This window comes from Balaenoptera acutorostrata, chromosome 16 (assembly GCF_949987535.1).
Source record: "Balaenoptera acutorostrata chromosome 16, mBalAcu1.1, whole genome shotgun sequence".
In the NCBI taxonomy this organism is placed as follows: domain Eukaryota; kingdom Metazoa; phylum Chordata; class Mammalia; order Artiodactyla; family Balaenopteridae; genus Balaenoptera; species Balaenoptera acutorostrata.
The window spans coordinates 28,838,720-28,851,123 of record NC_080079.1 but is presented as its reverse complement, the minus strand read 5'-3'; the positions used below and the strand labels follow the sequence as shown (position 1 = coordinate 28,851,123).

The following is a 12,404-nucleotide window of genomic DNA, read 5'->3' as shown; positions in this document are numbered from 1 at the left end:
TTCGTCTACAGGCTCAGTATGGGGCTGGTCCCACAAGTGCAGGTGGTTACCTCCTCCCTGATGGCTGGAGTGGGGGCTGCCGTCTCTCCAGCTCCTGGCTCCCCATCTGGGCTACTCTACTGATGCGGTGGCCTGAAGCCCACCTTTGTGCTCAGTACAACATCAGCCTGGTGGAAGCCACCAGTCTTAAGTGTCCCCATAAAGAGATCCTGATTCCAGACAACCCAGGGCTGGGCTCAGCTCCTTGATAAATAAATGTACCTCAGCATTTGAGATAGCGGCTGTCCTACCCCTGGGTCTGCTGCATGGAGCTCCTGCCCCAGGCCCAGATATTATGAAGGGAATTAACTCTCTGTCTGGGCTGGAGTTAAGGCCACTCTGTGAGCTTTCCTAGATGGAGGAGTTTCCCATCTTTCCGTTTTTTTGGTTAGTGGGACATACATTCCAAGGTGTTTGTTTTCTTTGGGAAGACAAAGGATCAGGAACTGGGCCTGTGCTGCTCATTTTGTCTGAAATCATCTGATAGTGAAGGAAAGGGAGCTGCTACCTCTCACCCACATGCTTTTCAAACAATTGCAAAAGGACCCCTGGCTTGCAAAACTGAACTCTGGGACAGAGGTGATGAACAGGAAGCTAGCAGTATAGTCCAGAGAAGTGGGGAAAGGAACTGGAGATGGTTTCTGATTCCTTTGTGGTAATTTTGTATCCTAAGGGAGGCTTGTGAATAGCAGGTGTTTGGATGGACCCAAGAAGGTTCATCACGTGACAGGTCCCAGACCCCTGATGATGCTGAAAGCTCAGCTTCTCTGTACACTGGTGCCGAATCAAATCTTAGAGTTCTGGGTGAAGTGTAAAAGGACAGCTTTATTGCTTTGCCAGGCAAAGGGGGACACAGTGTGCTCCTGCCCTTGAAAACTATGTGTCCCTCTTGGAGAGGATAGTGAGAAGTTTTACAGTAATGGTTCAAAGAGGCCGTGCTCAGCTTGTGGACATTCTTCTGATGGGTTGGTGGTGAGGTAAGTAGGAGTCAGCATCATCAACCTCCAGGTTCCAACTGGTCTGGGGTCTACATGCCTGTGGGCAGCATACCATCATTAATCATTAACTTCTCCCACCTGGAGGGGGTTTCAGTATCTGCAGAACAGCTCAAAGATATTGTTGTGTGTATCCTTGATGGGGAACCAGGACCTTGCCCCAAGGCTGCACTACTGTTTCTCTTGACTGTTTGCTTCTCCCTGGTCTCTCATCCCCTCCCTTCCCTAATTAGTAACTGCTTGAATCTGCCCATTGGAACTCGGGGAAGGTCAAGGAGGCTGAATGAAGACTATATCCTGTAATCAAAGAAATGGGGGACACAGAAAGGCTTTGTGCCCAGGAGCCCCACAGGGCACTGCTCGGTATCACTGGGAGCTTAAGGCCAGCAGTGTGTGTCCTGTCACAATCACCTACCTGGCCAACACTGCGCTTCCCTGCTCAGTCTTGAGCACTCCCCAAGTAAGGATCAACCTATAATGCCCCCAGGGGGCACAGGTTATGCAACAGAGCTTGAGAAATGTTCTTGAAAGATGTTCTGTGTTCCTAGGAGGTTTAGTCTTACTCAAGAAGTTGTAAATGTGGTAATAAAGTGGGATCTCCTAATGATTTAATGGCCAGCAGTTCTCCATGCCCTCCAGCTTCTATTGGCACTTGACTTCACTCTGTTAAAAAGGGCAGCTGATTTCAGGGGAGTCCTGTAGCAAAACCCAAGAGGCTTGAACTTGAAACCAGAACTCCTGGGTTTAACTCTTTGTTCAGCAACACACTAACCAGATGGTTCTGGGCAAGTCCCTTTTGAGACTTTCTTTACCTATCTGCAAATTGTTGATAATAAGGCCAGCCCTGTTGACCTTAAGGACTATTTTAAAACTAAAATAGAATATAGACGTCTTTATAAACTCTGTACACTATAAAGCACACAACAAATTTAATGATCAAACCATTGCATCCATCCTGGTGCATTCCACTCACACACAGCAGTTCATGGTTAAGGTAGACACCTTCAGCCAGGACTCTGTTGTCATTGCCCCTGAAGGACAAGGGTCCCAGAACTCTCTGTGTCTACACCCATTTCATTTCAGATGATACCAACAGAATGGAATGGCAGCATTTCAGGTGGAGAGTATTATACAAGTAGCCTTTCAATGAAAGCACCTCTTAGAAGAGTTTTATAACCACATGACAAGCCTTGTGAGTCATCTAAACCAAAAGTACCTCTTCATCATGAAGCCTCTTAACCACTTGGTGAATTGGTCCCATTGCTTCAGTGGGATAAATTTTTTGGTCATGTGCTCTCCTCATGAAGACACCAGGAAGAGAGTTATCCTATTCCCACCACCAGAGTCCAGAGACATCAAAGTCTATGAGATGGAAACTTGTGGTCCATCTCCTTATAAGTTTTCCATAGAACTTCCTCTGGGATAAGACACTTTCCATACTTTAGAGAAAGGAACTCTGGGGAGATTCACAGTCCAGGTTCTACAGGGAGAAACAAGCTGCAAACCACCTTCTGTATTTTACATAGTGACTCAACCTTTTTCACCCCAATAGACATAAACAGTAGGAAACACTTTATAAGTAACAAGGGCTCACTATGGCAATGATTCTCAGTGGAAGACACTAGAAATCACTTAACCATAAGAAAGAACCCTGGGTATAAGAGCTTAACCTTCACCACCAGAGTCATCTGCATGGTAAAAATACCAAAATTTGGGGCTTCCCTGGTGGTGCAGTGGTTAAGAATCCACCTGCCAATGCAGGAGACATGGGTTCGAGCCCTGGTCCTGGAAGATCCCACATGCCGCAGAGCAACTAAGCCCGTGTGCCACAACTACTGAGCCTGGGCTTTAGAGCCCACGAGCCACAGCTACTGAAGCCTGCGCACCTAGAGCCCATGCTCCACAACAAGAGAAGCCACTGCAATGAGAAACCCATGCACTGCAACAAAGAGTAGCCCCCGCTCGCCGCAACTAGAGAAAGCCCACGAGCAGCAACAAAGACCCAATGCAGCCAAAAACAAACAAATAAATAAATAAATTTATTTTTTAAAAAAATACTGAAATTCCAGTAGCACAAGACTTCAACAACAAACATCGTGGACCAAGCAAACCAACCTGAGTAGGCTAAGCAGAAGGGACTCTTCCCCTGCCTGTTTTCATGTAACAAACACCACAGCACTGCACCAGGGGCCACCACAAGTCCCAGCTTCTCCATACACCAGAATGAACAAGCCAGATCTGTTGGAAGGTCCAGGTATATGAAGTCCTGTTGCAGCTGTCCCAGCCCAGGACAGCAAGAAAATAGCCTTTGTTCTATTTCACCAGGGACCTCACAGAGAGGCTGGAGGTGACCCATCTCCTCATCAAAAGGACCCACTTTGGAAGCAGCCGCATAGCACAGGGAGATCAGCTCGGTGCTTTGTGGCCGCCAGGGGGGGTGGGATGGGGAGGGTGGGAGGGGGGGAGATGCAAGAGGGAAGAGAGATGGGAACGTATTGTATATGTGTAGCTGATTCACTTTGTTGTAGAGCGGAAGCTAACACACTATTGTGGGGCAATTATACTTCAATAAAGATGTTTGAAAAAAAAAAAAAAAAGGACCCACTTTAACTTTTTTCTCCCTTCCTTCCACCTCTCTGATTTCTAAGTCCTTCTGGAATACATTTTGCATCTTCCATCTCTCCAAAAAGAACCCTTTTGAATGAGACCCTCAGCTTTCCTCCCATTTCTAGAGGACCCTCCTGGACATCAATGTCCGTCTGTCCATACCTTCTACAGAAGATTGGACAGATGGAGGGAAGCAATCAAACCCAGGTGGTAGGAGACAGATGATATCATCAACAAAAATAAGTAAGTTAGTTGTCAGTTGACTAAGCCCTGGGAAATGTGTCTGAGGCCACAATCATGTCCTCTTGCTGAGTGTAGTCCGGTCATCTGGAGAGCTCACGTGTCCTGACATAATCCGTCAGCATTATCCCTTCTAGGCAGAGCTCCCGCTGTGGCAGGCAGGGTTCTGTAGCTGGTGTGGAGTGTTAGGCCACTTGCTGGAGGGGGTGGAGTGGGGAAGGAAAGAGCTCCACGAGAGTTGGAGATACCAGCCTAGAAAGAAAGGGGAGGAGATACCAGGAGAAAGAAAGGCATGAGAAGGAAAAGGGATGGAGGGTAGAGAGGCTCAGGGAAGAGGACGTGAGAGAACGCAATTCTTCTTCCCCTAGGAGCCACTCACCAAATCTCACAATGAGGCACCGTTGACTGAAAGTCCCAAGCCTGTGAGGAGGCGAGACTGGAGCACCAGGGCAGATTCCCCAGGGCTCACTCTTCCAGCAGCACCTCAGGGTTTCAGGGCAAGCACCCAAGACACCTCCTTGTCTCCGCCTCTGAGAGCCCCGTTACGGAAGACACATATTCTTCCATCCTGAGTCCTTCCAATGGTAATTCATTCTATAGATGTTTATTGAGTGCCGAATATAGGTAGGGATTATGCTACACTTTGGGGATGAAGCAGTAAATGAGACCATCAGGGCCCCTGTCTCATGAAACTTACATTCTGGTGAAGAAGATAAACATTAAACAAATACACAAATAATTCATGATTTATAATCATAAAAAGTGCTGCAAGGGAGAAGCAAAAGTGCTGTGTGGCTATACCCAACTTTCTGAGGCCAGTGAAGAATGGAATGATGATTTCTATCTCTCTTCCCCCTTCTTGTCCCTGCAGCAAAGTATGCACAAGGAAACAGACTGAGTTAAAAGACCAAACAAGGAGAAAGTTACAACATTGCAAGAAATGTTAAAACGTACAGTGATCTTTATCCCTGCATGGTCACTGGAATGTGAGTTGAGCTAAGCTTGAATTACTCAAGGCTCAGGTTCTTTCCAAAGACACAGATCCAACCACTTTTTCACTCCTGAAATTGGTTATCTCTTCAAAATCTGAAAAGCAGACAAATGAATAAAAGAGCTAGAGTAGTTGGTGAAACTACAAATTGATTAAAAATTTCCTGAGGTGATGGTTTTAAAGGTGTATACTTATCGCCAAACTCACCAAGTTGTACACATTAAGTAAGTACAGCTTTTTGTATGGCAATCATAACTCAATAAAGGTCAATTGTATTTCAAAATTTTAAAAAAATTTCCTGAACAGGAATTCAGAACCAAGAGCTTTCTTCTCTTTTATTCCACTGGCCCTGTAATCCCAAATCTAGAACTCTATCTTGGTATTTCTATCAGCATGATTGATCACAGTTTAAAAAAAAAAGAAAAAGCTGAAAAAGAGGAAGCCCAAATATCCAACAATAGAAAAAAAGAAAAGATTAAATAAATTAAGACACATTCACATAATGGATTTTTGTGCAGAAATTAATGACATTTTTGAATAATAGTTAATGTCATAAGAAAATGCTCAATATATGTTATATGAAAATTCTGGCATATACATCTACAGAATCCAAATTTCCTGTGTATATACTTAGATTGATGCATCAGAAAAAAAAGGAGTAATATTGAAGAATAAAAAATTTAGTAGCAGTAGCTCTGGATGGTGTGATTATAGATGCTTTTTATTTTGCTGATTTTTTTCTACAATGATTATGAGTACTTTTATATTTGGAAAAAATAATAATTTTTAAAAAGCCAGTTGTCAGTAGTTATGTTCATAGAGACCTGAGGTTCATTTTCATTTGAGACTCAGAGAACCTCTTGGCTGGTTGCCTTCACCACACTAGCTCTCCCTGTCAGTGAAATATCAGTACAGTTCATTTCTTGACATGGGAGTCATCATGCAATAGATTTGCTTATCACCTGCTTGCTCTAAGCCTAATTGTTACTTCCTTGGAGATTACAGTTGGGGAAGAATATGAGCGAAATGTGTGACAGGTATGAAAATAGCTACAATGATAAGTAATGTAATGAGAAGTACAGCATCTAACAGAGGAAGGGAGGTGATTGGGTTTGGAAGTGGGAAGGTCAAGAAAGGAATTTTGAACAAAATGGCATTGAGATGGATTTTGAAGGATGGATAATATTTTAAGAGACAGTAATAAAGTATAGTTACCATTTATTAACCACCCACATGCCAGACACTTTACTGTGTATTATCTCAGTTAATTCTCACACAATCCTATGGGATAGCTTTGCATTATCTCCATTTTATGGGTGGAAGAAATTGAGGATCAGAGAGAGAACTTATGGTGGCATTAGGCTTCCGAATTGGGTCTGACTACAGTGATAATGACTTCCTGTGTGTCATCATGCAGGGGCAGCAGAGTGTACAAAGGGAGGCAGGTGGGAACTTGGAAGTAAGCCTCTTTTGGAAGAACAATCCCACTTTGGCTGGAGAATAGGAAGCCTGGAAAGAGAGTTGGGAGCAAATATGGAAGGCCTCAGATGCCAGACATTTAATTCATTAGGCAACAGAAAGACAAAGATAGCATCTGAACAGAGTAATGAAATTAAAGCTATATTTTATGAAAACTAGTGTGACAACAGGATGGGTTGGTTTGGGGAGAAATTGGAAGCAAGAAAATCAGTTGGAAGGTTGCTGTGCTAGTTCAGGGACAGATAACGAAAGCCTGAATTTCCTTCGGTGAAATAAGAATAGAAAGGAATGGAAAGATATATGAGAAATCTCATAGGCAGAACCTGCTGGGATTATAATGCACCTGGTTGGATGTGGGGTGCAAGGGAGAGAAATCAAAAGTACATCTAAGGTCTCAAACCTGGACAACTGGAAGGGTGGTGATGCTATTAAAAGGGGGGTGAGGAGAAGGATCAAAAGGAGCGGATTTCAGTAGGAAGGTGATGAATTCAGCTTTAGGTATATTTGAGTCTAAAGTGTTAAGATGATGAAATCTGAGAGGCCATTGAACAATTTGGGTTAGAGTTTGAGAGGGTAATAAAGACTGGGGAGAGCGATGTGGGAATCATGTGGCTAGAAGTGTTTATTGGAGCCACAGGAACAGTCAAGATTGCCAAAGGATTGGATTGAACAAAGAGAGAAAAGGGCTTAAGGAGCTGGAGGAAGGAAGAGGAGCCAAAAGGGAGAGAGAGTCATTAGAGACAGGAGGAGGAACAGGGATTTTCAAGACACAAAAGCCGGAGGAGCAGTGTTTTAAGAAGGGGGTGCTGATGGACAGTATCAAATGGTGCTACAGGGCTTCCCTGGTGGCACAGTGGTTGAGAGTCTGCCTGCTAATGCAGGGGACACGGGTTCGAGCCCTGGTCTGGGAGGATCCCACATGCCACGGAGCAACTGGGCCCGTGAGCCACAACTACTGAGCCTGCGTGTCTGGAGCCTGTGCTCCGCAACAAGAGAGGCCATGACAGTGAGAGGCCCGCGCACAGCAATGAAGAGTGGCCCCCGCTCGCCGCAACTAGGGAAAGCCCTCGCACAGAAATGAAGACCCAACACAGCCAAAAATAAAAATTAATTAATTTAAAAAAAATGGTGCTACAAGGTCATGGGGTCCGATAAAAGCTTTTGGATGTTTAGACTAGAATCTCTCAGGGGACCTTGCAAAGTGAGGAGGCTAGAGATACCTGATTTGGAGGAGTCGGGGTGGAGAGGTTAAAGGGTGGGTGGTGAGGCAATGAAAGAAGCAGCTCCATTTAACTGCACACGTAATTTACTAAGTATTTACTGAGTACCTGCTGTGTGACCTTCTTGCATATCTGTTTGGGGATGTCCCAAGAAACCGAAACCCACCATCCTCATCTTCATGTTCGAAAAGCTTCAGTTCATACACCTGCAACTAATACAACACTGTAGATCAACTATACTCCAATATAAAATAAAATTAAAAAAAATAAAAGTTTCAGTTCATTCCAGCTCCTCTTATGGTGCTGAATTTTAAAAACAGCTTTATTGAGATATAATTCACAGACCATACAGTTCACCCATTTAAAGTGTACAGCCGATGATTTTTAGCATCTACACAGACATGTACAACCATGGTGCTGATTTTAAAGGATAAACGTTTGAGTGCAAAGTTTGGAATTCAGTTCCTCTAATTTATGCTGTAAATGAGGGAGAGAGGACCCCAAACCCCAGAATAAATTCTCCACTCCCACCCTCTTGAGCAGAATCACAGAACAGAGTGAAAAGGTGCAATGGTGCTTTGCCTAAAATGTCCACCAGGTGGCAGCAGGCCCTTCACCCTGTCTCCGGTTAGTTTAAGCGCAGACAAAACCAGTTTGGAAGGCTATGTGCTCAGAGGGTCTCCAACCTAGGGACTGTTTCTCTCCCCTGCTCCTTCCTGTTACTTATTCTTTTTTTTTTTTTTTTTTTTTTTTTTTTTTTTTTTTTGAGGTTAACAAAATATTTATTGCTATTAATATAAAACGTGGTAATACGTACAGTAATGTTAACATTTGATGCTAGACTCAACAGCAAAAATAGAATAACAATAATATCAGATGTTGAAATAATTAACATTTATCCCTGTTACTTATTCTTTTCTTCTGGGTAACTCTAAAGGTTCTGGCCCTGCTAACCGGTCCCAACCCACAGGGATTTATCATTCTGGAGACACAGTAGCTTTCTGAGTTAATCTGGGTCTTTTGAGAAGCAGTAGCCACAACTGGATAAAGGTGCAAAGGTTTTTAGTGGGGGAAACACCTGCGAGTGAAAACAGGGAGTGAGCCTAGGAAGGCTGGGAGAGTTGTCAGACCAGAATGTAAGTCTGACCCCGAATGAAGGAGAGAGGGTAGGAAAGTTGGGTGGATTCCTGCAGTATAGGTAGTCTAAGAAAGGTTTGCCAGGACCTACAGGGAGCCAAAATAAACCACCAGGAGAATTCTGTGTCTCCCAGGAAAGGGGCTGCCTTAATATCCCTGCTAAGCTCAATTATTGGCTGGGCTGCTCCTAGGAATTGCAAGTTCCCAGGCTGCACACCTAGAAGCGGCCCAGGTGGAGGCTCTTGGTCAGCTACTCCACCAGTAGTTGGAGGTCTGTAAGGCCTGTTCTCATGGCCTCCACACCTTCGTTTGGAGAAGGAGTAGCCTCAGCCCTCAGGAGTCTCCACCAAGGGCCATCTGTGTTCCCCACCTCTGAGAGGGGCAATCCAATCCCCACCTCACACCTCTTGTGCTGACTTTACTCCCCACTTTCCAACCCCACCCCAGAGACCCAAGAACAGACTCCCATTCCCTGCATCTGACTCTCTGCTCTCCTGGATGGATCCAGGCACATGCACCCTCCCAAGAAAGCCCTACTTTTTCCAGGCCCTGCCTTTGGCGCCTTCTTGCTTATAAGCCCTGAAAAGTGAAGGAGGTAATGGGATTAGCTGGGTGTTGGCTTCAGCCCTGACTCACAGGCCCAGGTACCAGCCTGCCCTGGCAGGAAGCGGTTGGCCAGCACCAGGCCCCATCCCTTTCCTGGGGTCCTGCTGTCTCGGGTGACCCTCCTCTGGCCCCAGAGTTGGCAGTATGGTTCTGGCCTCAGCCAAGGCCAAGTATATAACAGGGCAGACATAGCTTTGTCACATGGTCAAGAGGCCCAGGTAGCTCTTGGGGGTCAGAAGGAAGAAGTTGGCATTTGCCCATGGAAAGCAGAAGTTTGGTAAGAAGGGTGTTAGGAAAGAAGACTGCTGGGTGCTTGGCATGACAGGGACTGACTGAGTCAATAGCCTCTGAGGCTGCCCTGAGCGCTCTTGGGGCTGAGGGGACCGCTGTGCACGGAACTCTGGGTTTGGCGCCTCCCTCCCCCTGGCTGGTCCTCAGTTGAAAGACAAGCCTGGCAGGGATGGGATGAATACAGCTGGCTCTCTGGGCTGCTGCCTGAAAGGAGCACATGGGGAAACCAAGGATTCTGCAAGAGCATGCCTGGGCCAGATGACATTGCAAACCCAGAGTCCCCTAGGGAAATAGAAGGAAATAACTCTGGGCTTTAAAAGGGCATCCATCCAACCCCTGGCATGGGAGCAGCAGAGAAATAGCCTGGAAATCCACCCTGATTACATTATTTACACCTAGACATCAAAGGCAAAGCTGGGGGCAAGCGTGGGATTTTCCCTTTTCAGGTAGGGGTTGGGAGATGCAGGACCAGCACAACTCATTCCCACTCTCTGCTTAGCACGATCGTTCTGTGCTTGGCAAAGCACTACTTACTAGACAAATCTATGAAGTATCTACCACACACCCAGCAGATGTAGGAGATACATTACCACCACATCATCCTCCACCCCAATAGCCCCAGACTGGCACAGCTTTTCTGAGCCTTGTAAAAGAAGGTTAAATATGTCAATAAATATTAGTAGTTTGTCAGAGCACCTAGCCCAGTGCGCAGGAGTCGACACTTAAAAAAATGCTAAATGTGTTTGTCTCAGGCCCATCCTCTTCTTCTAATCAATTCTAGGGGCACTTCTGTTAGGAAGGGCCCCTCTCACTTTCCTGAACCCATACCCCACTTAATATGTATGGTATGTTTACAGTCTGCCATCAACAGATACGATCCTGCCTGGTTAGCTCTTGTGCTTTGTCCTGTTTCTCTTGGAAAGCTGCGAGCTCCCCAGGGGCAGGACCAGAACTCTGGCTCCATTCTCCACCCCTGTCCCCTTCAGAACAGAGAATTGACCTTCCACTGGGCACTGCGAAGCCTCAGTCAACACTCAATCCCCAGGTGGATACACTGGCTCCGAGGATGGAATTGGCCCAGAGGGAGAGCAGCAGACTCTTGGCTGGGAGAGGCTGGGGGTAGGCGGGCACAGAGGGAAGCTTGGCTCCGAATACAGCCAGCTGCCCTCTGGACCTTGCAGCCCTGCTGTGCCCAGCTCAGCTGCTGTGTCAGTGCAAAGCAGGGTGACATCAGCTGTGGAAGAGGTTACTGTCAGGCAAAGGGAAGGGCAGGGGAGAGCAGGCTGTCTGTGCTCCCTGGGTGCATGAGGCTACAGGCTGGATCAGCTGGGGAAAGGGTGCCTTGTGCGGGGTGGGTACGGACAGGGGCCTGCAGGGAGCAGCAAGGGGGGAGGGAGAGGGAGGAGAGAAGCCAAAGAGAGGGGGCAAAGGGCATGGAACAGCTAAGGGCCCGAACCTTCCACCTGTAGGACAGAGGGAACACTGGTTTGGAATTGTGGAAGACAGTGAGACTCCTTTAGGGCACTCAGCCACTGTACGGAGCAAATGGGGGCACACCTCTCTCTGACCACAAAAGCAAGGCTGGGCAAACCCCTCTCCTCCCCATTCAGCTCAGAACAGAGTCAGGGCAAGAAAGACTTTCATTTCAGCTCACGTATTTGTTATTGGAGGCCCTGGGCCTGTATGTGCCTGTCCTCTCTGCTGCCCACCATAGATGAAATGCTCAGGTGTGGGATGCCTTCCCGGGCTGGGGGAAGATCCCCTGCGGAAGGTCAGGTCACCACAGAAATCGCCAGGCCTGGCCCTGGTCCCGTGATCTCTGTCCCCAGGTCTCACCTACCCAGGGTGTCAGTGAAATCTCTGGTCCTGGACCCTGGTCCTAAGACCTTGGTCCCCAGGTCTCGCCTGCCCAGATTCTCAGTCCCTGGCTCACACACTCTGCCCAGAGACGTGAACTGTTCCCAGTAGCACTCACTCTGATCTGCAGACATAGCCCCAGCTCCCAGAGACAGGTAGTAATTACTTGGTAGAGGCCCCTCCCCCGGCACTCACAGCTGCATATGCAAGTATGTGCGTACACAAAGGCATGTGCGCCCACGCACACGTGAGCGTGTGCACACACACACACACACACACACACACACACGCTGCTGTTCTGTGCCTGACGGGCAGAATCTGGGGGAGAAGGGCTGCAGAGAGGTAGGTCACAGCTCCAGGGATGGTACAGATACACAGACGTGTGGTCATACAGGGAGCTGGCTGGACTAGTGCACCGGCCTTTCCTCAACCAGGGTCACACAGCACAAGACCTCGCACCATCTCTCTGGCCTGGGGCCCTGGAGGAGCATGTTCCAGGTCCTAGTCAGCAGAGGGTCAGTTCTGAGTCTCTCTCCCTCTTCTAAGCCTCTAAACTTGTCCTAGAACTGCCCTTCTCCACATCATCCATCCCAGTGGCCCCTTGAGGCTTAGCACTGCCATCTCCTCTAGGAAGTCATCCCTGATTCTCCCATGCTGGTCTGGCGTGTGCCTCTCCTCTGGAGTCCATAGCACCCTGTGCTAAACTCCATCAGCCAGTTACAAGGATCTCCTCCACTATGGTGAACTGCCCAAGGGCAGGACCTCCTTATGACCTCAGCACTTACCACTGTGCCTGGGACCACGTGGCACTCCACATTCACTGAATGAGGGAACCAATATATTTATGGGGGTGTGGGGGCCCCATCCCTTGTTTCACTTGATCTCCCCCAGAAGCCAGTGGGTACCCAGAAGGCAGAGCAGCCTGGTCCCCACTCCTCCGGG

The 12,404-nt window shown here is 47.3% G+C and overlaps 1 protein-coding gene across 1 annotated transcript in view; it reads right to left on the bottom strand.

The window, feature by feature from the left end:
• The window catches only part of PKD2L1 (polycystin 2 like 1, transient receptor potential cation channel), a 56,968-nt gene that overhangs the window by 34,665 nt on the left and 9,899 nt on the right, over nucleotides 1-12,404 (bottom strand). The window contains exons 3-4 of the mRNA XM_057530591.1: nucleotides 7,680-7,783; nucleotides 4,836-4,967 (exon numbers count right to left, since the gene is read on the bottom strand). The gene's annotated coding sequence lies outside the window, so the exon portion shown is untranslated. The remainder of the gene's footprint in view (nucleotides 1-4,835; nucleotides 4,968-7,679; nucleotides 7,784-12,404) is intronic.